We start from the raw sequence: 9,691 nt of genomic DNA on the forward strand, positions 1-9,691 counted from the left end.
GCCTGCCGGACGAGGCCCAGCACGAAGCCAGGCCATCGCCCAGCAAGCCAAGCGCGCCGCACAAACAGCCACGCCAGGCCCAGCCCAAGGCCAGGCCCAGCAGGCTGCGCGCAGCGGGTAGCGCGCACAGCGCGCACAGCACGCGCAGCGCGCAGCGCGCACAGCGCGCACAACACGCGCAGCGCGCAGCGCGCGCGGGCGCTGAGTGGGCTGCTGCTCGCGCGCACGCATGGGGCCCATCGTGGCTGCCGTGCGTGTGTGTGCAAGTGTTTGTGTTCGTGCACGTTTCCTAAAACATGCAGAGTTCGGTTAATGATTAAATTCCTAATTCTATTTGATAAATTAATTAAATTAGAGTTCTTGTAGGATTCTAGGTTTGATTAATTTGTATCTGAATAGGATTTCGATTCCCTTTCCATACCGCTATAAATATGAGGCTAGGGCTCACAATTTATAACACAAGTTTCAAAATATTCAAAGTGAGTTTTTGAGAGAAAAATTCAGTCACACATTTGCCTATAAAGTGCCGAAAATAATAGTACCTTAAGGGCGATTCTAGTTGGTCAATCTTAAGGCGGATCCGGACGTGCTGTGGACTATCTACGGAGGGACGACACTTGGAGTCCTAAAGACTTGTTCTTGTTCGGTTCGGGCGCAGCTAGGGAAGGCACGCAACAAAGAGTATGCATCTAATCTATGCTAAATGATTATGTGTAAATAATATGTTTTCCTGGGTTTATGGTTTTTCCGCATGATTTATGAATTGTCATATGTATCATAACCTAACACACACACACACGATGTGTGTGCGCGCGCGGACGAGGGAACAAAGTAGCAGTCGACGCGACACAGCAGCGCAGCACAAGGGCTAGTGCGCGGGCTGGGCGCGAGCAAGAGAAAGGGAGGGTGTGCGCGTGTGGCCGGGCGAGAGGGGCAGCACAGCAGCGACGCACACAGCAACAACACACGCAGCAGCACTTGCGTGCTGCGCTGCGCGAGGGCGAGAGGGCGACGAGGATTGGGCAGCGCTGGGCAAGGCTCGACGAGCAGCGTGCTCGGTCGAGTGCGGGTGAGGGAGCCTAACACAAGGAGGAGAGAGGAAGAGTGAGGGGCAAGTAAGAGAGAAAAGGGTTTATGACAAATTAGGGGGATCATTTAATGAGGGGACGGAGTCCTATTTATAGGCTCCCAATTAATTAAAATACATCTAAAGAATATTTAAATGCGAAATAAATTCCAAAAATCGTAAAATGTTTTATAAATATAATTAAATATATTTATAAATATTATAAAAATACGAGGTATTACAGCCATGCCTTAACCCAATGGTTCGTTTTAATTTTTCGTTGAGCTGCCAACATAATTAATTTTAATTTCGTGCTTATAATTTTTCTCGGAATTTAATTTGTTAGTTTAATTATTATACTTAATGTTATACTAATTAATTAATAAAATTAAAACCTTGAATAAATTATAATTAATTTAATTTAATCAACTAAAATTAATTTAAGGTTTTTAGAATAAATATTATATGAGCTTTAAATTTTAAATTAAATATGAGCTTTAAATTAGTAATAAAGCCAGGAATCCAAATTAATTGCCACATAACCAATTAGCATATTTTAGGATACATACATGTGTAGCGTGCCTACCCTAGCTGCTCCCGAGTCGAACAAGAATAAGTTTGGGACTCCAAGTGTTGTCCCTCCGTACATAGTCCACAGCACGTTCGGATCCGCCTTAGATTCAATTAACTAGAATTTAGCCTAAGGTTTTATGTTATTCGTACTTAATTATTTGGCAAATTATTAAGCTTAGTTTAAATTTAAAACTATATGAATACTTGAAAATATGATGTGTATAAATTGTGATTTTCATCACCTATTTATAGGGTAGGATTATCAGAACTAGAAACCTACTAGGATTCAATTTATCTAATTCAATTTGAATTAGACTTAAATTAAACCTTTGTTTTTAGTGTTTAGCTAAACGACTAACTCTAGTAGATTTAGGAAAATAATCTAACCGGACAAATCCTAAGCAACCAAGGATTCGAAGCTTGTACGAACACGGCCCACACACACGAACAACCCACAAGGGCGTTGTCCGCACGCGCGGCCCAAGCGTGGGCGCGGCCAGCCTGCTGACTCGCCTTGGCTGGGCCTGGACTTGCCTTGCGCTTGGCTGGGCCTGCCTTGGTGGGGCGGGCTGCTCACTTTGTGCTCGCTGCTTTGCGCTGGCTTCGCTAGGCGCGGGCCTAGCTTCGTGTTGGGTCTTGCGTCTAGCAAGCTCTTCCGATGTTTATTTCGTACATCGCGCTTCCGATTTATTTTCCGATTCCGGAATTCATTTCCGATTCGAACAATATTTAATATTTCCAATTCCGGAATTAATTTCCGTTTCGAACAAATATTTAATATTTTCGTTTCCGGAATTTATTTCCGATTTCGATAATATTTCCGATTCCGACAATATTTCCGTTTCTGGCAATATTTCCGGTTCCGACAATATTTCCATTTCCGATAATATTTTCCGATACGTACCATGTTTCCGTTTCCGGCAACATCTACGACTTGGATAATATTTATATTTCCGATACGATCCATATTTCCGTTTCCAGCAATATCATTGTTTCCAGAGTATTCATAATTCCTCTTTTGACGATGTCAGCTCCCACTAGAACCGAGATCCGTCGATTCCGAATATCCATAAATGGAGTATTTAATTCACTTAAATACTTGATCCGTTCACGTACTATTTGTCTGACCCTACGGGTTCAGTCAAGAGTAAGCTGTGGATTAATATTATTAATTCTACTTGAACTGAAGCGGCCTCTAGCTAGGCATACAGTTCACTTGATCTCACTGAATTGTTAACTTGTATAATTAATTAATACTGAACCGCATTTATTATACTTAGCATTGAATGCATACTTGGACCAAAGGCATTATTTCCTTCAGTCTCCCACTTGTCCTTAGAGACAAGTGTGCATAGCCTAATTCCTTTGTCGCTTGATGCTTGCTCATGAACATAAGGTAAGAGTTGTCATCCTTATTATGTCCAGAGGTATTTCTCGATTTTAGAGTTCAACTGATCAAATAAACAGATAATCATAGCCTATGATTCATCTGAGCACGACCATGCATTTTACAGTTTCTAGCTCTCCGAGTGGCCTTGTACAACTTTCAGCATCTCATCCCGATTTATGGGAGGACAATCCCAATCTTGCAATCTTGAGATCAGACTTCGTTTGATAGGTGATTACCCGAGCGTTGCCGTTATAGCCTCCTTTTACGGTGCAACAATTGACAACGTCAAAGTAACCAGTTCTCAAACAAGTAATCTCAAATCACTCAGGTATTGAGGATTAGTGTCTAAAAATTTTAATGAAATTTACTTATGACAGATTTTCATCTTTTACAGTAAAGTTTCATAGGTCTGTCCGATACTAGTCTTTCTCAAAGTAAGTATTTATGCAAATGATTACGACATTGCCATGTCCACATAGTTCAAGAAACAGAACTACTAGTCATCTTGCATTCTAGTCGTCTAACGTTTTCTTTGCGTCCATATTTATAGAAAACTCCGACCAGGGACCATTTTCAACTTTTGACTTTCAAGTTTCACTTGATAGAAATTTCTTAGTCATAGGACTGGTCCTGACAGTCTATCTTGAATATATCGTCAAATTGAAGGACTCGTCATTTAATACTATACCAAGATTAAATGGAATATGAAATTACATTTCATATATAATAAATGTTCAACCCGAATGTTTTACAAGCATGGGCCTCTAATGAAGGAAATAGTGCCCTTGGTCCAAGTACGCATTCAATGTTAAGTCTAATAAATGCGGTTCAGTATTAATTAACAAGTTAATAATTCAGTCAGATTAAGTGAGCTGAATGCCTAGCTAGAGGCCGCTTCAGTTCAAGTGGAATTAATGATATTAATCCACAGCTTACTCTTGACTGAACCCGTAGGGTCACACAAATAGTACGTAAACGGATCAAGTATTTAATAGCATTACATACTCCATCTATGGATATTCGGAATCGACGGATCTTGGTTTCAGTGGGAGCTGAGATCGTCACAAGCAAGAAATGAATACTCCGGAAACGATGATATTGCCGGAAACGGAAATATGGATCGTATCGGAAATATAAATATTATCCAAGTCGTAGATGTTGCCGAAAACGGAAACATGGTACGTATCGGAAAATATTGATGGAAATGGAAATATTGCCGGAAACGGAAATATTGTCAGAATCGGAAATATTATCGGAATCGGAAAATAATTCTAGAAACGGAAATATCAAATATTTGTTCGAAACGGAAATAAATTCCGGAATCGGAAATATTAAATATTGTTTGTATCGGAAATAAATTCCGGAACCGGGAATTTAATCGGAAGCGCATCGTACGAATAAGCATCGGACGAGGCCTGCCGGACGAAGGATCAGCACGAAGCCGGGCCATCGCCCAGCAAGAGATGAAAATCCGGCATTCTAAAATTTTCGGCAGTTTTTCGGCAGTGACTTTTCGAAGGTTTTAGTTTTTCGAATGCAAAATTTCGTAAATTTAAGATGTTAAATTAAATATTTGCGATTCTTGTTGATAAATCTTGAATTTTTTATTGACCTACTGTATATGTTTAAAAATTTTGAATGCCTAGCCTTGTTAAATATGCAATCTAATTTGTAATTATGATTAATTTGTTGAAAATTAGAATAATTTAGAATTAATTTGATTTTCATAATTAATTATAATTTAATTAGAAACCTATGATTAAAAACCACCATAAAAATTGTAAATTTATGATAAATTTTAAATTTTTATGACCTAGGCTTGAATCCATAATAATCGGAAATCAATTGAATAATAAATTTTCGATTTTTCGCCCTAAAATTATGAAATTAATATTATTTATTAATTTGTCATTAATTTTAAATATAAATTTTAAATTTTTTATGCGATTCGTTCATATAACTTGCACGAACAAAGCAATGGACGCTTCGTGTTACCCTTAAGGGGTGTTGTATAGTGCGGGCATGCGACGACGAGCAAGGGAGCTCGTCGCCCGTGCGGCACGAATGCAATGAGCAAGGCATGGTGCACGAGCACAAGGCAGCAGCCCTGCCTTGTGTCGTGGGCCACGAGCCATGGACGAATGGGCATGGGCGAAAGGCGAGCCATGGCAGTCGCGTGTGGGCAGCAAGCGAGTTGCGCCACGACGCGCACTGCCTCGCGCAAGCGCACGCAGCCTTGCGCGCAGCGAGCGCAAGCTCGCGTGCCACGAGCGCTGCGCCCAGCGATTGATCGCGCACAATTTCTCACGCGCACAGCGAGCGATGGCTCGCGCGTAGCGAGCGCTGGCGAGCGCGCACAGCGAGCGATGGCTCGCGTGTGTCGAGCGCTGGCGCGCGCGCAGCGAGCACCATAGCGTGCGATGGCTTGCGATGGAAGATGCAGCAGCTATGCGACGAGCGCATGGGCTGCGCGCACATGGCCAGCGATGGCTGTGTGCGTGCGGCCCATGGGCGTGCGATGCGTAGGGTGTTTGCATTACGATTAGATCGTTTTGAATGTTTAATTTGAAATTTTCAGTTTACGTAATTTTAATTAATTTTAAAATTAATAATTTAAATTATTTTCTTGGATTTTAATTTTGAATATTGTAATTATAATAAATTTTATTTATTCTAATTATTTTACTAAAATTAAAATTATGAATTAATTTAAATACGACTGAAATTAAATTAAACTTTTTGGATTCAATTATAAATTTATATGAGCTTTAAATTTTAATTAAATTTGTATGTTTCCGGTTAGACTTGAAATACATTTTTATGTTTAAAATTAGTAAAGCATATGAATTTATTGGTTTGAGTGGGAGCCCTTTTAGTCATAAAACTCTTGATTAGGTCTACAAATCCTTAAGGTTAAAACAACTTGATTAGAATTAATAAGGACTGAATAATTGGTAGATTATTGGTGCCCTTGATTAATTGCTGCAAATGTTTACGTGATGCATAATGTGTTTTACTAACCAGCTATGTGGGCCATTCATGATAATGAATGGATGAATGGTATATATTGTATATGTACTGTTTTGCAGGTTATGAAGTGACTAGTATGGCCCAAATAGGATAGAAAATATGGTCTGCGTACCATTAATTTGAATGTAATTGGTCTAAAGTACCAAAGTTATTTTTCAATTCAAATATGGTCTGCATACCATCAAATAGTTGTAATTAGTTATAGCTTATCCTATTTGAAGAAAATTGTGCCTCCCACGGAGATTTTCAAGACGGACTTTGAAGTCAAAGCTTCAAGATGAAGTCGGGCCATACTAGATCACATTTATCTTATGCATGTTTTAAGTTATTTATTGCTTTAAATATGTCTTAAAATGCATGAGATTACGGCTTGATTATGTTGCATGATTAAGGATTTTAGTTCACTTAAAATCTAACCAACATAGTAAGAGCCTTAAGTTCCAAACTTAAAAATTGAGTTAAAAGGTGCCATGCCAAAATATACACTTGCTTGGATATCCTTTACATCAATCTAGTAATAGTTTTCGCTCAGCGAGGTGTTACTTATTGGTCCTAAAGGGGCAAGGTACACAAATAATTGTGAGTACATGTTAGTTTTGGTGAAACTCAACGATATAAGTAAGGAGTCCTTTTATGTCGTGGAAAAATCGATAGGTTTACCTAATAAGTTCTTAGACGTACCTATCAACCAAGAGTAGTTTCTAGACTATTAGCAAAAGGCTTTTGCTTACCTAAAATGTTTTAGAATTGAGTCGACAAACTGTGCTTAATTCTTCAATGGTTTTAGGGTCTTGGAATCATTTTATTCACACCTGCCGGAACAATAAAATCGAATAAAATGCTAATAACTTGTTTGAATTGCATGGTTGCTTTAATTTCAAGTTATTATTCATGATAAATGTTTAGACTTTGCATGCTTCAATGTATGTTTTAATTATTATAATTAAATATCTTGCACTGCAGTAAATCCTTTTAGAAAGGTAACAGTAAATTTCCTCGATTGGTAGTGAATCCAAGAACGATTCACGGAAATGAGAGAAAGTGAGCAATTTAAAATGTACGTTTCTTATAGCGACTTTTATGGTTGTTTTCGAACATCAAAGTCGAATGGCAAACCAATTGGTGCTTGTGAATTCAAAATACACTGTAGGTTTGAGATCATAAAGCATTGAGTTTAATACGCTCAGCTTTACCAATGGTTAACAACCTAATATCTTTGTCCATTTAATTCTCGAATGAGTCTAGTCCCTAGACATTCGAATAGATTGATACTTAGAGAACTTTAGAAGCTTCTGGTAAGATCATCTAGTTGAAACAAAATATTCAACATAAATTAAAATGGTAAAGAACCTTGTTGGTGACATTGGACATGTCTAACAAAGTATAAAAGTCAACACTAAAGAATTCAATTCTTAAGACTATAAGAAAGGGTACGAGAAATAGGGAAACAAAGGAACAAATGAAAGGAATTTACAATTCCGTTTCTACCTAAAAGTTAATGTTTAAAGAGAAGTGACCTAGCAATCAAACTTCCTTGGTATCATATACCGCTTGAGGTTCTTACTTCGGTAATAACTCAAAGAATGGAAGCTAGGCTACACTAATGGCCTACAAGTGGGAAATGAAGCATGGCATTGCTACATTAATTGTAGGGTCATCTAAGTTTGTTTTAAGTCCTTTCAAAGGCTGGAACTTAATGGCTATTTTGTTCCATAATCAACATACCTAAATTTCTGTTTTCAAACACAGATAGACTCACATTCAGAAGAACAAAAACAATGTTTGTTTGTTTATTTGAATGAAATGGTCAATTACAGGTTGAGTCAATATGCTTGATTAAAACAAACAACTCTTTAAAGAACTTTACTAGGTTCAAATCAACCCCTTGATTTGAGTTCCACTAATCTTTGGCATTGTTGCTTAGACCATATCAACAAGTTAACATTCATAAGCTCTATTTTGATGGACTTTTGAAAGTTGATTGATTTCTAGATCATTTTAAGACAACTAGTCTTACTTGTTGAAAGTAACAAAAGATATGAACTATTGTTAGAACGCCTAGACAATAGAGTTCAAAGCTAAAGAAAGATTTTATGACTTTATTATTTCACATGGATTTGAGTGAATATAGGTTTATTTACTCAACGTGATATAAGTTTGAATCTGTTTGGCTAGTTCAAAGATTCAGAAGTATAAATCCACTTGGCAAGAAATCATAAAGATCTAGGTTAGATCATGTTGATGATTACTTGAGACCAAATATGATCATCAATGATTGTGTGGTGTAATTTCACAATCTAGGTCCATAAGATATGGCATATCTTAGTTGGAATAATCGAAGTCAATTAGTACTTGATTCGATTAATGATGAATCATAAAGACTTTTCCTATAATTTCTAAAACAAAATGCTCAACTACCACCAAACTAAACCAAATTCGTCAAAGCTATTGAAAAGTAATTTCAGAATAACTTTTCATAAAATATATCTAGAGAGTTGCAAAACTCAGTGGGAGCTTAGTGTTTGTCATTCGACAAACTAAGGCCCAAGTATAGATATATATTTCATTGTGATTTATTCAAATGAGACACAAGGGTATTGTTTCTACCACGAATTTTTGAGAACATAATGTTTGTTTGCTCGAAATAATGTCCTTTTGGAGATTCGTTCCAAAATGACAAGTGGGAGAAAATAGACCTCGAAAGTCTTCGAGGCGAACAACAAACATAAACGGACATTCCGGAGGCTTTTCGAAGTGCTTCAGAAAATCCGAACTTATTCTTTAAGGACTTTAGAAGTGGCTTTAAAGAATAGACATCTCTTAGAAGACTTTACAAGTGCTTCAAGGAGAACAGAATATTCAAAGGACTTTCAAGTGGCTATTGATATTCCATTGTTTGATGTTCTATACCCTAGTAGGCATAGAGTTCAAGTCACTGGAACTATGAGATTCTTCTATTAGATAGTGAAGAAACATGGAGTTCAGGTCATTGAAGCTATGCGATTCTTCCATTAGATAGTGAAGAAACCTACAACTTGCAGTCAAACTATTATCATGTAGATTAATGAGTTTGTGACTTGTAAGAAAGCTATGACGAAACCCAGATTCCCTAAAATGGTTAGAGGCCATATATAGACTCAAATGTTTTAAATGGTTAGAGGCCATAAAACATACTCAATGTTTTGATGACAAAATTGAAATTTTGTTGATTTGCAAGAATAGTTTCACACCTATTGGTTGCAAGTTTGTTTTAAGGATAAAAACCATCAAACAAGAATTGTGTTCACACACAAAGCTAGATTAGCTGCTAAAGGTTACAAGCAAATTCATGGCATGGATTGTGTTGAAACCTCATGCATAATCATAATGCTCAAGTCTATAATTCAAGCAATGATTGCATATTGGTACATATGACAATTGGATGACAAAACGTATTCCTCAATCAAATGATGGAAGAAACTATGTACATGGAATGTCATAGGATTTGTGGATCCAAATAAATGTTTGAAAAAAAAGCTAGCTTACGAAATCTAAGTACAGATTTAAGCAAGCAATTGGGAGTTGGAACTGTATTTTAGTGAAGCTAATAAGTATTTTAGTTTCATAAAATGTACATGATTCTTATAGATGTA

This window comes from Spinacia oleracea, chromosome 1 (genome assembly GCF_020520425.1).
Source record: "Spinacia oleracea cultivar Varoflay chromosome 1, BTI_SOV_V1, whole genome shotgun sequence".
Classification (NCBI taxonomy): domain Eukaryota; kingdom Viridiplantae; phylum Streptophyta; class Magnoliopsida; order Caryophyllales; family Amaranthaceae; genus Spinacia; species Spinacia oleracea.